The following is a 15,457-nucleotide window of genomic DNA, read 5'->3' on the forward strand; positions in this document are numbered from 1 at the left end:
AAAGCATCAGTTCCCACTCATGGTGCAGGGACTCCAGCAGCCCTGGGCTCAGCTCCTCCTAGAGAACTGCAGGTGCACAGAAGGTGTCTTACAGGTGCTCTGCAGTGAGTCCTCTCAGAGACCCTGTGGAGCTGAATTTCTCTCCCTCCCACCCTCTGCTTATTGTGGTGATGTCTCCGATCCCGTTCATTCGGAGGAGGAAGCAGTGATACAGATGTTTATGGTGTCTGACTCCGGACCAGCAGCATCTGGTGCTGAAGCTGGTGAGCCTTGGTAGCAACAGAAGGAAGGACAACACTTGCAGCACCAGCTTGTCCAAGGCTCCAGGGACAAGATGAGCCAATATTCCCACGAATCTAGGGTGACCAACCATCCTAATTTCCCTGGGACTTTCCCAGTTTTAGCACTGAAAGTCTTGTGTCCCAGGAAACTCCCCAGTCCCATGCAAATCAGGACAATTGGTTATCCTACTGCTAGTGTAAGATATGTGTGGTACCCCATTCTGTTCCAGGCTGGGCACCTCAAGGAAGACTCCATCAGAAAATGGGCATCGAGAGTGCTGAGCAAAGCATCAACTCCTTCCCTAGCATTTTGTCCGGCTTGAAGCACTAGGTCCTCCTTCCTGGAATGAATCCCTAGAGCTGTCCTGAGAAGACCACTATGAGGATGGCATTGAAGAGTCCATCACTTAGGTTGAGCTGAGCCACTGACATGATCAAATGGCAACTCTGTCGATCTCATCAGTGTCTTGACAAGGAGCATTGAGAACCAAGAGCCCTGTTGGTAGCCTGTGCTCAGGGCTACAGAATTGGGGAAGGGAGTTCCCCAGTGGAAGCTATACAACCTGCCCTTTTGCCATTCCCTGGCATTGACTCCAAGGAGGGTCATGACATGCCCTAGGGACGCCATAGCTCTCAAGTAGTCTGAGCCTCTAACTCAAAGTGCCTTAAGCATTCTCTTTATACAGTCAAAGGCTGGGAGGTCAATGTCAAGCTCCTCTTATGTCTGGAGTCAGAGGAAAGAAGCTACAGCAAGAGATGAGAAAGAGATTGTGCTGCGGCATGAGAAGACAGGCAGGGAGGTACAGAAGATACGATGGGAGAAATAGACTGAACCTGAGTCCCTCATCCCAGGCACAGAAAAACTCTGTCCCCCATCCTGGATGTAGACTCACCTCTCTCTGGCCACGCACTGATCTCCAACTTTGACTAAACCCTGAGCTCTGATCTTTGACTCTTATCAAAGACTGAGGCTCTGGCTACACCCTGACTCTTGACCCCTGACCGCTAGGCAGCTACTGGGAGAGTCGTCTATGGACTTTGCAAATCTCTCTTTGTGTAACGGCAGACACGGACTCTGTGTTCATGCACGAGCTCGGCTGCTTGTCCCAGCGTCCATCAATGTCTCAATTACCTGCAAACTGCTAACACGCAGAGGAATTCTCTCTGTATATTAATTGGGCCAAGCACACGTTAATCAGGTAACCCAGGCCCCCTCCATGCCTGCTGGTGTTATTTGCTAGGCAGAACCAGGTAATTTCATTGCTGGACTTGGGTGAAAGTTGAAAAGCAGTGTCAGCGTCTTCTGCTCTTAATTAGCGCTGGGCTTTCTCCGGTAAGTCGCTGATCATTATCAATGAGCTTGTAATTTTATGACCCAGAATTAGAGACTGATGATTAAAGAGAAAACCAAAAGGCCGTGTTGCAGGTTCAGCTTCCAAAGACACGGGCGTTTTCAATCTCCATAATTTATTCCACTGTGACCTTTTCCTAGAGCTTCATCGAGACTTCCCGAATTGCAACAACCCCTTGTCTTTGGGAAGGGGAGGGCTGTTTCTTTGTGGCCATCAGCACTGTAGGTGGCAGTGGCCAGCCCTCTGGCTGGTGGGGAGTAAGCTGGTGGCTTGTATGGGTTCTGAGGTTTTTGTTCAAAGAGGAAACACAAGGGATCTGGGAGCTCTTTTCTCTCCCTCGCTCCCTTTTGGTTCTGAGCAAGCCTAAAGCTTTATCTGATCTCACTTCTGGGGCTTTGTACTTAGTTTAGGGATGGTTCATGGAACTCTATCAGAACCAAACCAGGATGGCAGAGGCTCGAGTTCCACTGGGCTCCTGATGCTTGGTCAGGACACTGAAACCCGCGCCCTTCTGTGGGGCATAGCGGGTAGATTTGCCTGCACCCACTCCCCTTTCTTCTCGGCACAGCACCTTACTTTGCCCCCTCTTCTCTCAGTACATTGGTGAGAGTGACATCTCCCCTCACTTTCAGGGATGGTCTTGGGGCTCAGCCCTCACTGATTCTTGTATGCTCCTTTCTTATGGCCACGAGTCACTCAGGAACGGCCAGGTAGGTGATCCAAGGAGGCTCAGTGAGATTCGGTTGTGTTGAAACTGTGGGAGAAGGGAAGCTCTCTTTGCTGCAGTTGCTAAGCTAGGAGGGGGTCTGCAGGGAGCTGCCAAAGTGTTCAGTTTGATGCTGATTTAAAGACGACACCGTGGGTGACATTCGAGAAGGAGTATCGAATGCCTGCTGTGCACTTAGTTTTGAGAGAATATGGGGACAGAAGATGCTTCCAATATTCTCGAGAGGGAAGGAAAGAGAATTTACTGGTAAATCTCTAACCGATAAACCTCTAAATTAGTATACTGAATACATCATCCTTCCAGATGGAGGTTGCTGGCTTGTTCAAGCCTGAGACGGGGGTGCCCCCACCCACCTAACTCCCAGCTCCACTCTCTGGACTCCCTTCTAGTCACTAGAGTTCTGTGTTGTCTGTCTACTCACATATGTCCTCAGGAGGTAGCACAGTGCACCTCAGGGCAGGGGGTTAGAGTCAGGATTCCTGTTTCCATCTGTTTGGGTCACTAACTAAATGGCTCTGAATAAGCAACATATCCAATACAAGGTTCCGTTTTCTATTTTCATTTTATATTTTATCTTGTTTTATTTTTTTGAGACAGAGTTTTTCTCTGTGGCCCAGGCTGGAGTGCAATGGCACAGTCTCGACTCACTGCAGCCTCCGCCTCCCTGGTTCAAGCAATTCCCCTGCCTCAACCTCCCGAGTAGCTGGGACTACAGGTGTGTGCCACCATGCCTGGCTAATTTTCCGTATTTTAGTAGAGATGGGGTTTCACCATGTTGGCCCGGCTGGTCTCGATCTCCTGACCTTGTGATCCGCCCGCCTCGGCCTCCCAAAGTGCTGGAATTACAGGCTTGAGCCACCGCGCCCGGCCCAAGGTTCCATTTTCTATACTGGCTCTGCTTCCCTCCCGGCCCCTCTGCACCCCGTCAGACCCCCAGGCTGCACTCTGTCAAGTTGCCGTGAACTCAGACTAACCTGGAGTACACGGAGGAACTTGGGGAGTCGCCCCTCTTCTGAGCATTGCATCTTGTCTGGAAGGACATCTCCCTCTGGATACTGAGGTTAAGAACAGATTGAAGTTAGGAAGGACCTGCTTAGGGCCTCCTTGGTTTTTGACTTCTTCAATCGTAAGCAAATTGAGGCCAGGACTCCCAAGCTGGGTGGATAAGACCCTGGACATGGCTTTCTGCTGGCCTTACCTCCACTGTTAGTAAGAAGGGCCCTCGCAAGCAGAGCACGTGAGTAGCTTCTGAACCCTGAGTTGCCCCCAACCAGCGTCATGGTGCTGCAGAGGATGAAGCTCCAGCACTGGCCACCATTAATATGGGGGCACTCCAAGTCTGGCACTGCTGAGCCTCAGTCCCTGCCTCTCTCGTCCCAGTCTGACCACATCTCAACCAGGACTCCAGCCTTCACCCCACCTGCAGGCTCAGCAACTGCAAAGGGTTGAGGATCAATGATGGGCCCAGCTAGGAGGGGTTTGAGAGCTTTCACCACCTGTTCTAAGATGCAACGTCAGGGAACTCTTTGCTGATCCAGGTTTGACCTTGTGTGAGGACCCGCAGCCCCATCTCAGGAGCCAGAAATCTCACTCTACTTCCTCTAAGACTCTGGGCTTCTTCTGTCTTTGTCTGATCTCTGGGCACCTGGAAACCCCTCGTCCCATGGGCCTAGACTATTTGTATTTTGATCTTCCAAGATGTTCTCCTGCTGGGATAAGGCCCTGTTACCAGCACAGCGTGGGCATGTGGTAAATAGTAATTTGGATAGATGTGTGGAAATGACGTGGTAAAGGAATGGTTGAATGGCTGGAAGTGTCCATTAAATGAGAAAGTAGTGATGGGTGGATAACTGATGGATGGATGATAGGTACATTGGTGGATTGATGGATAGATGGGCTCACGTTAGCAGTGATCAGCTTGCTTGCAGTCCCAGGACCGCCTCTGTCATGCTCCAATGCCTTGCCCTGCTACTTCTGGCTCCTAGCCAGTCTGTCCCAGGCACCTACCCACTTCCCCATCCTTTTTCCTGGTGCTCCCTGCAGCTGCCTGGTGTGTGGTGGCAGATCCACCCGGTTTCTGGTTCCTGCCATCCTCAGATTTGGCCTATGCCAGGAACCTCCAGTAGTTCCAGTCCTGGTTGAAGCTGAGGATACCCTTGGGTTAGGGCCAGTTTGGGGGAGGCTGGGAGTGGTGTCCTAAAACACCTGATGCGTCAGCCCAGGACCTACCTTGCATCTGCCTTTTGACTCTCCAGAGGGGCAGGCTCCTTGCTTCTAAAAACTTGCTTTGGCTTTTCTTTTATGAAAAAAATAAAGCCCTAAAGTAGCTGGCAGAGTTCCTGAAAGTCAATAGGAAAGAAGCAAAGGAAAGGAGCAAGCTGAGGTGGAGGTAATGCTGAATGCCTCTGACTGAGACGGATCTAATTAAAACAAATCTTTAAAGCATAGACCTGGAGGCCGGCCGCAGAGGGACTGGAAGTCTCTGAGATGGACACGTCTCCTGGAGTTAGCTGCTAACGACGGGACACACAGCCTGGCTGCTACTCCTCTTGGCTCTTCCCAGAGCAGCCTGGCTACTGAGGCAAAGGACTCAGGCTTCAGGTTCCTGATCTCCTCTCCCCAGGAATCCAGAACCAGGGTTTTAGGGAGACACAATGAATAGCCTGCCAAGACCTCCCTAAAGCAGAGACCTTGCTTTCTTGAGGCTTCACGAGGGGCTTTTTGTCTGGGTCCAAAGCCTGCATTTCTATGGAAATGTCGGTGTCCATTTGTCAAATATGCCTGTAATTCACCCGCCTCTGGGACTCTCCCTTAAGACGCTCCCATCTGGCATCAGCCTCCTGCTGGGTCTCGCTGCGTCTACTGAACTGCTTCCAGTCCTTCTTGTTTGCGATCCTAGGAGGTACCAATGCACATATGTGAGCTGACATCCCTCCTTTGGTCGGATGTTCGAAGAGCCCCTCATCACCAACAAGACGAAGACGATGGCATTTAAAACCCTTGGCAATTTGACTCTGCCCCATTTCCCACCTGTCTGCTAAACCTTAGCTGTGATTCCTTCACCTTTTTTTTTTTTTTTTGAGACAGAGTCTCAGTCTGTCACCAGGCTGGAGTGCAGTGGCGCGATCTCGGCTCACTGCAAGCTCTGACTCTCTGGTTCAAGTGATTCTCCTGCCTCAGCCCCCCGAGTAGCTGGGACTACAGGCACGTGCCACCACGGCCAGCTAATTTTTGTATTTTCAATAGAGATGGGGTTTCACCATGTTGGCCAGCATGGTCTCGATCTCCTGACCTCATGATCCACCCGCCTTGGCCTCCCAAAGTGCTGGGATTACAGGTGTGAGCCACTGCGCCCAGCCCCTTCACTTTTAATTTGATCTTATTATTTTTATTTAATTTTATTGGGGTAAAAATCCCATAACGTGATATTGACTGTTAACCATTTTGAAAGTGTACAATTCACTGACATCCAGCACATTTATGATATTGTACAATCATCTGCTCCATCCAGCTCCAGGACATTTCATCACCCCACAGGGAAATCTCGTATCCACTAGCAGGTATTCTCCATTCTTCTCCCATTCCCCAGCACCTGGCAACCATAGCATGCTTTCTGTGTCCATGGAATCATTTATTCTGAACATTTCATATAAATGAAAGCATACAATATGTGACCTATTGCGTCTAGCTTCTTTCACTTAGCATGATGTTTCTGAGCCTCATCCATATTGTAGCATGAATCAATACTTCCTTTTTGCAGCCAAATAATATTCCATCAGGATCTAGAACCAGAAATACCATTTGACCCAGAAATCTCATTACTGGGTACAAACCCAAAGGATTATAAATCATTCTACTATAAAGACACATGCACATGTATATTTATTGCAGCAGTATTTACAATAGTAAAGACTTGGAACCAACCCAAATGCCCATCAATGATAGACTAGATAAAGAAAATGTGGCACATATACACCATGGAATACTATGCAGCCATAAAAAAGAATGAGTTCGTGTCCTTTTCAGGGACATGGATGAAGCTAGAAACCATCATTCTCAGCAAAGTAACGCAGGAATAGAAAACCAAACACTGCATGTTCTCACTCATATGGGAGTTGAACAATGAGAACACATGGACACAGGGAGGGGAACATCACACACCGGGGCCTGTAGGTGGGTAGGGGGCAAGGGGAGGGAGAGCATTGGGACAAATACCTAATGCATGCGGGGCTTAAAACCTAGATGATGGGTTGATATTGACAGGTGCAGCAAACCACCATGGCACATGTATACCTATGTAACAAGCCTGCACCTTCTGCACATGTATCCCAGAACTTAAAGTAAAATAATAATAATAATATTCCATCGCACGGGCACACCATGTTTAGTTTATCCATTCATTCATCAACAGACACTTGTGTTGTTTCCACCTTTGCCATTGTGCATAGTGCTGGTAATAAACACTCATGGACAAGGACTTGAGTCTCTTATTTCAAATCCCTTGGGTATATACCATGGCGTGGAATTGCTAGGTCATATGGCAGCTCTGTATGGAAGCTTTAGAGGAAGCACCTGAGCCCTGGCTTCTTGATGGCCTCTGGACACACTGTGCCCTTTTGCCCTCTGTGCCTTCACACATGCTGCTCCTCCTGAATTTTATGCTTGTCCTTCCCTACCTGACAAACTTCTATTTCTCTTCCCATACTCTGCCCCTCTTTGAATCCTTCTCACCTTGTGTGCAAACTGAGTGCAGGTGCTCTAGGCTCTGCGGTGGCTCTGCTGCAGCTCTTGGAATAGACTGCGGCTGTCTGTCTGTCTGCTTTCCCCTCCAGGCAGAACCGGGCATTCTTTGAACATGGAGATCTTGTCTGGGTCATGTGCACCTCCTTAGTGCCAAGGCAGGTGCTAATGAGCTTATGAGATGCTTCTATGGGGACTGAGTAAATGGGGGGTCCACGTGTGTGGCATGGGGCTGGGATCGCTGGGCTCTTCAACATGGAGGTTTTGGGAGCCTGTGGCTGTTGAGGACCCCAAGTGCCCCTGGATGGCTTCGCTTGGCTCCAGGGCAGCACTCCCATTTGTTTTCCTCTCTCAGTACACGGTGGCCGGCTGTCGGCTCGCATTGTCTTACTTCATTAGGATTGCTTTTGTTGCTGCGTGCTGAGGTCTTCACTGTTGCTAGGTTGTCTTTTGTTTCGTATACATTTCACCGTTTTTTTTTCCTTTGGCAAATAATCAGCACCCAATTAATTCTGAATTTCCCATTGTTTGCTCCAGCTGTCGAGCTCCTTGCATGAGCAAAGAATGATTGTTCAATGTTTTCCCTGTAACGACCGTGAGAGTCGGCTGGGTCACTTCTGGTGTTGAGGGGAAGAGCCGTGAGAGACAAGAGACAGACAGAGGCACAGTGAGAGCTTGAGAAACAGAGACAAAGAAAGAAAGAGAGGGACAGAGAAACACAGAGGGAGGAAAGAAAAGAAAAACAGAGAAAGAGAGGGCTGGGCGAAGACACAGAAACAAATGTAAACAGACAAGAATATTTGGAAATAGATACACACTCAGAAGTGGACATTCCCACATATGGACAGAGGGAAATGTACTTGCAAAGACACACGGAGAGAGAGAGAAAGAGAGAGAGAGAGGGAGAGAGAGAGAGGGAGAGAGAGAGAGAGGGAGAGAGAGAGAGAGGAGATCCTTTAACACACACAGACCAACAGGGAAAACACAAACACACTGGGATACATAGAGACACACAAAGAGAGGAGAGACACAGGACAGTGACAGACGGACCAAGGGAGACTCAGAGAGGAAGAAACAGACCCTGGATGATTGAATGACACCTGCGTGAGTCCGTAGCAGTAGACTCTAGTGTCAGCATAACAGTGATCAGAACGGGCATTACTGAGTGCCCACCACACACCTGATGCAGTAACAGGATCCACTCACAATCTCTCTGGAATGCAGACGCTGGCATCCCTATCCTCCAGGTGAGGAAACCGAAGCTCAGAACTCAATAAACGTACACATGGCCAGACAGCTAGCAAAAGGCAAGAGGAAATTTGAAACAAGCGTCTGTGCCTCTAAAGCCCGAGTTCTTTTTTTTTTTTTTTTTTTTGAGACGGAGTCTAGCTCTGTCGCCCAGCCTGGAGTGCGGTGGCCGGACCTCAGCTCACTGCAAGCTCCGCCTCCCAGGTTCACGCCATTCTCCTGCCTCAGCCTCCCTAGCAGCTGGGACTACAGGCGCCCACCACCTCGCCTGGCTAGTTTTTTGTATTTTTAGTAGAGACGGGGTTTCACCGTGTTAGCCAGCATGGTCTCGATCTCCTGACCTCGTGATCCGCCCGTCTTGGCCTCCCAAAGTGCTGGGATTACAGGCTTGAGCCACCACGCCCGGCCAAGCCCGAGTTCTTAACGTTCATACTATGATGCTTCCCACCAGACCGGTTCTCGGGTCTCAGTTCTGCTACTGAAGAGCTAGCTGTGCAGCTACAGCCGAGTCCCTTTGCTTCTCTGGGCCAGGCTCCCCGGAGCTGAAATGTGGCTGGCTGGATTTTAGGAGCCCGCATAGGCTCACCCTCTCTCTGAATCCCAGCCAGGGCTCTCCTGGCTGTAATTACTAAACCTCTGCTGCTGGGAGTTTCCCTGCCTCCTGCCTCTCTACAGGGCAGTCCCCGCTGACTATTAGGAAACCCACCTGCACGCTCTGCCATTATCTTTGCAAGACTTCCGTTATTGTGTCAAGTTGCAAATTGCCTTTGAACAGAGAAAGATGTGAGAGGTTTGTTTCTGGGAAGGGGTGTGTTTGTGGTCAGGGAGGATGGGACGGTTCTGGATTGGGTTAAGATGCACAAACAAGCATCTTAGAGCCCACATCAGGTGGGACACCTCCTCTGCTCCCAGGAGGGCTACGGCTGGGTGGGATAAAGTGTTTGTTAAAGAGAAGAGCTGTGGTCGGCCTGGTGGCTCACGCCTGTAATCCCAGCACTTCGGGAGACTGAGGCGGGTGGATCACGAGGTCAGGAGATCGAGACCATCCCAGCCAACATGGTGAAACCCCATCTCCACTAAGAATACAAAAATTAGCTGGGTGTGGTGGCGGGCACCTGTAGTCCCAGCTACCAGGAGGCTGAGGCAGGAGAATCACTTGAACCTGGGAGGCGGAGGTTGCAGCGAGCCAAGATCGCACCACTGCACTCCAACCTGGGCAACAGAGCGAGACTCCGTCTCAAAAAAACAAAACAAAACAAAACAAAACAAAAAGAGAGAAGGGCTGTGGCTGCTTCCTGCTCCCGTATGGAAGGCCTGGGGGTGGGGTGTGTGCGTGGTGGGGATTTACTTCCATCATCCAGCTCATCCAGCACATAATGTTGTTACATCACTCTCTAATGTACAGTATATCTTATGTATCTGATTTGTCTGTCTCTCTCTGTCTAGAATATAAACCCCATGAAGGCAGAGATTTTTGCCTGTTTGTTTGTTTGTTTTTCATATATAATATGCACTTAAATGTTTGTTGAATGAATGAATGAATGAGAGTGTGTATCTATCACGAATCCCAGGCCATTGACAGTACCCAGATTGTCTTCTCTCTGGCTGAGGTGGGTTGGGGGATTCCGGAGAAGCTGGAGAACTGTGACGGTTTCTTTAGGAAATAACACCCCAGAATCTGCAGCGAGGTTTTCAGCAGTAACGTTCCCTGTGTGTTTTAGAACGATGCCTCTGCTGGCAGCGTGGGGGGCAGACTGGCGCGGGGCTGCTGGAGGCTGGAGCTCTGAGGAGAGGATGGTGTTATTCAACACCCGGAGGCATCAGGACCTGCAAAAGTGCTGTCAAAACAGGAAAATGCTGTGAACTTTAACAAAATTGTCAAGTTCACCAACTCTTTTTTTTTTTTTTCTCTGTTAAAGATCTTGCTTGCTTGACTGGTTTTTCCAAATTCCCAGAGCTCCTCCGAAGTCAGTCAATATGGCATTATTGTCATGTGGGGAACAGTAAACCTTTGAAAAATGCCTTTTGCGTTCTGGATTTATGGAAACCGTTTGAACCGTGGTGAGTCCTTCGACACATAGTGTTTTGATTTTCTCAATAATTTCTTGAGGATCATTAGAAATGGGAATTCTAGAGTTAGGATGGATTTTTCCCATAGGCTGCATACTTGTCACCAAGCATGATTTATTGTGGCTCTTCAATAAGAACTTATGGAATAAGTAAAGGTGTCCACTCAGCAGCCCTGAGGCAGTGCGTTTTTGAGGCTTATGGGTCTGCCCTTTTCCAGACGCCAGGAGGTGTGGGCAAGAGCCTGTCTCAGGCTGGGAGGATTGCTCTTGGTAATTCATGAGTCCTTCATACCTGGGGTTGAGCCACTTCCACCCCCTCAGCCTCCACCTCCCACTACTGCCTGGAGCCCTATCAGACCAGGTGACCCCTCAAGCATCCTTCAAAGCCTGCAAGGTTTTGAGATTTGGAGTTCAAGTGCAAACTCATAATTTAGTTCACGCCTTACTAGTCAGTGTCCAGGGAGATTGGGCGTAGGTGGGGTTAGTCATGCCAGGGCCTGGGATGGTACAGGCTGGGCTGCGGTAGGAAGGAGTAGAAAGAGAATAAACTTGTTTCCTCCTTTTTTCTCTCTTCCAAGAAAGGATTGAAAGCATATGTCCAAGGGCGTTGTGGAAACTATGGCTTTGCCAGTAGGTGTTGACGAGAGAGACAATTATGGGTGACGGAGGCCCTGGCTGTGGTCTTCACTGCCATCCCTAAGAATCCGGTTTGGCATTTTATGTGTGGCAGGAAAGAAATTCTATGTTCTCACCAGCCTCCTCACTAGACCCTGATGTCTAGTGTGATTCTGCACACATGCTGCCAGCCGCTTCTCCGAGCTCCTGCCCATGCTGCGCCTTCTGCCTCAAATGCACTTCCTTGTGCACGTAGCTCGAATCTACTAGTGTTTTAATATTCAGCATGGGAGAACCCGCTCTGTCAGAGTTCATGGCTCCAAGTCCCCTTTGTACAGCCCGTATCACATCGTGATCTTGTCCGTTTGCCTTTCCAAGAATGCCTGAGGGTGGAGAAAGTTCTCACTTTCTTGTTTCTCCAAAGGCCAGCACAGGGGCAGGCACATAGTAAATGGTGGTTGAATTTTACTAATGTGTCCAGGCTCAGAGTCCTGCAGACCTGAGTTGGAATCTTCTCTCCTAGCTCTGTGACCTTGCGTGAATCACCTGGCAAGCTCATCGGCCTGTTTCCTCACGTCTGTACCTGACCAGGGGAAGGTGAAGTAGATGGAATGGGTTCTATAAACTGAACAAAAAACAAACACCCACACATATAATACTTATTGAGCCACCTGTTTTGTGCCAGAAACAGCTCTGAGCTCTTTACATGTATAAACTCTCTAAATTTTCACAACAACCCTGTGAGCTAGGTACTATTGCCATCTAATAATAAGGTGAGGAAACTGAGGTGCAGGTGTGAAGTCACTTGCCTACGACCACACAGCTAGAAAGTAGCACGACTGGTATTTGAACCTGGATAAGGTGACTCCAAAGTCCATGTGCTTAACCATAATCCCAGCTCCCTGAGGACATGGCTATTAATATTTATTGAGTACCTACTATGAGCCAAGCACTTTATTTCAACTCATCCTCACAGAAACCCCATCAGCTATTGTGCGCTTGCCACAAGGTGGCTTTCAGCTCCTCCATCCAAGAGGCAGCGTCTATTTTCCCTCCCCTTGAATCTGGGCTTACCTGTGACTTGCACTGACCAATAGAATTCAGTCCAAGTGATGCCAGGACCTCCAGTCCTGACATGAGATGTGGCAACCCCATCTCATACTCTTATATGATAGATGAGAAAATTGAGGCTCAGAGAGGTTAAGGAGCTTGTCTAAGGTCACACGGGTAGTGACAGAGCTAAGATGCTAGCTGATGAGCCCTAAAGGCTGTGATTTTTTCTATTGCTCTCTCCTTTCTTACTCCCTTAATTGTATCACAGAGGAAACAGAAGACCAGGGAACAGAAGTGTTTTGCCTGGAGCCATGCAGTAGGTTCCCGGTGGAGCAGGAATGAAGACTCAGCCTTGGTTAACCACTGCTTTGCAACAACCATCTCCTGCCAAACCTTAGTGACTCAGAACTGTAGTAACATCTTATTTTCCTTGATTTGTGATTGGCTGGCTGTTCTGCTGCTGGTATTGCTGGGCTTACTGTGCTCCCTGAATGGTTGGCCAGGCTGGAGGGTCCAAGCTGGCCTCACTATACATGTCTGGCTGTTGGCTGGGCTCCTCAGTTAACCTCCACGTGGCCCCTCAAGATCAGTTTTCTTACAGAGTGGTCTCAGGGGAGAAAGAGGGAGGAAGCAGAAACAGCAGGACCCCTCAGGGTCTGGCCCATATATATATCTATATACACATATATATATATATATATATATACACACACACATATATATACACACACACATACACACACGCGCGCGCACACACACACACACATATATATATGTATTCTTAGAATATATATACATGGGGAATACATATATATGGGGAGTGCACAGAGCAGGTTCATTCTCCAAAGCCAAGACCGTTTGCTCTTCTTCAGCTTATGCCTGGTATCGTATCGGTTTATCGTACTAAAAGAGTCGGTTTAGCTTGGCATAGACTTTTTTTCTTGAGTCAAGTAGTGCAGAGCTCAGGGAGGCCTCAGGCTCCTGCAACTCGCCTCTGCATTCCAAATCCCTCGGATGATGGCCACATTTGGCTTTGAGTGTCCTTGTGGGTTTGGGCCACCCCCGAGCTCTGTCCTCTCCACAGCTGGTCTGGGAGGGTACTGCTCATTCTAATGGAATGGGTCATGCCAGCTTCACCCCACGGGCTTGTGACCTACTTTCTGGCCTTTGCTGCCCTGCCCTGCCAAGAGGGCGCTTTATTAGTAAGTGAGATTTCCTGGAAAACCTCCAAGGGCCTGGAATGACAGAGTATTCCAGGCTAAGTGGGAAAACCTGTACCTGAAATCACAGAGGATGGGAATGAGTGTCCAGGGCAATTAAGAAAAAATGTACGAATCTTGGTTCCCTTTTGCATTTCAGGCCAAGAGGGAACTCTGGCCTCAGAAGAATGGCCAGGAAAAAACACGCACCTTGAGCTGGGTTCAAATCAGCAAAACTTCAGCAAGTGCTTACTTCTGGCCAACTCAGGTCACCCGCAGCCAGGTGCAAAGGTCTGTGCCAAAATGAGAGTGACTGTATTTCGGGAAAGATTAGAGCTACGTGAGGCGTTGCTGTTTTAGGGATGGAGGGTGATGGGGGAAGATTTGTAACCCTTTAACCGTGATGCAAAACAGAATAGGGGAAGAAATCCCACTTCTGGGTGTATATCCAAGAGGAGCAAAAGCAGGGGCTTGGACAGAGATTTGCACACCCATGTTCGCAGCAGTGTTATTCACAAGAGCCAAAAGGTGGAAGCTTAAACGTGGTCAACTTGCTAAATGATATATGTATGTTTTACCTCAAATGTTTTTAAAAAAGGTGAAAGCAATCCAAAGCGTCTATTAATGGGTAAACAAAATGTGGTATTCAGGCTTCAAAAGAAGTGAGATGCTGACACATGCTGCACGACGCATGGATCTTGAAGACATTATATGCTGAGGGAAATAAGCCAGATACCAAGACGGTATGATTCCACTCAGATGTGGTTCCTAGAGTAGCCAAAATCAGGGACACAAAGTAGAATGGCGATGGTTGCAGTGGGAGGAAGGGGGCAAGGGGGAGTTGATTAATGGGCACAGAGTTTCAATTTTGCAAAATGGAAAGAGTTCTGGAGGCGGTGGTGCTGCACAGTGTGAATGCCACTGAGCCATCCACTTAAAAATGGTCAGGATGGTAAATTTGATGTTGTGTATATTTTACTGCAAGAAAAAGATCCTTAGAAGTGCAATAGAAAAGAAAATGTGGGAAGTGGCTGGATACATTTCCAGGCCACATGCCATGTGCAGAGCGGGAGTGGGAGAGTTTCAGGCACATCAGGAGGGAGACCCTGGACAAAGCAGGGGAGTGCACAGAACAGGTTGATTCTCCAAAGCCAAGGTCAAGGTCACACTCCTCTCCACAGACCCAACTGTGAGTCCTGAGATGCCCCAGACGATTAAATAAGGCTTGAATCAAAAAGATACTTTACTTTGAAGAAAGAAAAAGCAAGAATCACAAGTGTTTTCTTTCCACTTGTTTTCTTTCCATAGCATCTGACTATGAACAGCATGTAACCACTTTTTAAGGGAAAAGTAGACACGTATGTTTATTAGTGAATCAAGCACAATAAAAATCAACTGGCCACATTGGCCCTGACCTTTTACCTACCACCCTCTTCCCATAGGAATTCTGTTCTTTTTTTGAGACGGAGTCTCGCTCTGTCTCCCAGGCTGGAGTGCAGTGGCCCGATCTCGGCTCACTGCAAGCTCCGCCTCCCGGGTTTAAGCGATTCCTCTGCCTCAGCCTCCCGAGTAGCTGGGACTACAGGCGTCCGCCACCACCCCCAGCTAATTTTTCTATTTTTAGTAGAGACAGGGTTTCACCATATTGGCCAGGCTGGTCTCGATCTCCTGACCTTGTGATCCGCCCACCTCGGCCTCCCAAAGTGCTGGGATTACAGGCGTGAGGCACCGCGCCCGGCGCCGTAGGAATTCTTGCTCTTGGGGTGTGTGCCGTCCGAGAGTCTCCACACTGAGATGTTCTTTAATCCAGGGCCTCGGTGACATTGTTCTGCGCAGGTTCTACTCTGGGGATGCAGGAGGCTCATCTTTAGGATCTGTTCGCCTTCATCAACGTGACTTGTAACCCTCGTGCTTCCTCCACCGATGGCATGGACACCTTTTGCTGGTTTTTTAATCCAGAGCTTTCATTTAAAGATGATAAAAGAAAACATCTACTGGGCACAGTGGCTCACGTCTGCAATCCCAGCACTCTGGGAGGCCGAGGTGGGTGAGGTCAGGAGTTCGAGACCAGCCTGGCCAACATAGTGAAACCCTGGCTCTACTAAAAATACAAAAAATTAGCCAGGCATGGTGGCAGGTGCCTGTAATCCCAGCTACCTGGGAGGCTGAGGCA

At 48.9% G+C, this 15,457-nt stretch overlaps 1 long non-coding RNA gene across 3 annotated transcripts in view; it reads left to right on the forward strand.

Moving 5' to 3' along the window:
• LOC123569447 (uncharacterized) overlaps nt 1–15,457 on the forward strand; it is a 151,317-nt gene that overhangs the window by 61,018 nt on the left and 74,842 nt on the right. The window contains exon 4 of one of the 3 annotated variants that reach the window (XR_012425181.1): nt 512–3,312. The exons of the other annotated variants lie outside the window; for them this stretch is intronic. This is a non-coding gene — a long non-coding RNA (uncharacterized lncRNA). Of the gene's footprint in view, nt 1–511; nt 3,313–15,457 lie in introns of those variants that run through there. 3 annotated transcript variants of the gene reach the window in all.

The sequence above is a fragment of the Macaca fascicularis genome, chromosome 16 (genome assembly GCF_037993035.2).
Source record: "Macaca fascicularis isolate 582-1 chromosome 16, T2T-MFA8v1.1".
NCBI classification, from domain to species: Eukaryota; Metazoa; Chordata; class Mammalia; order Primates; family Cercopithecidae; genus Macaca; species Macaca fascicularis.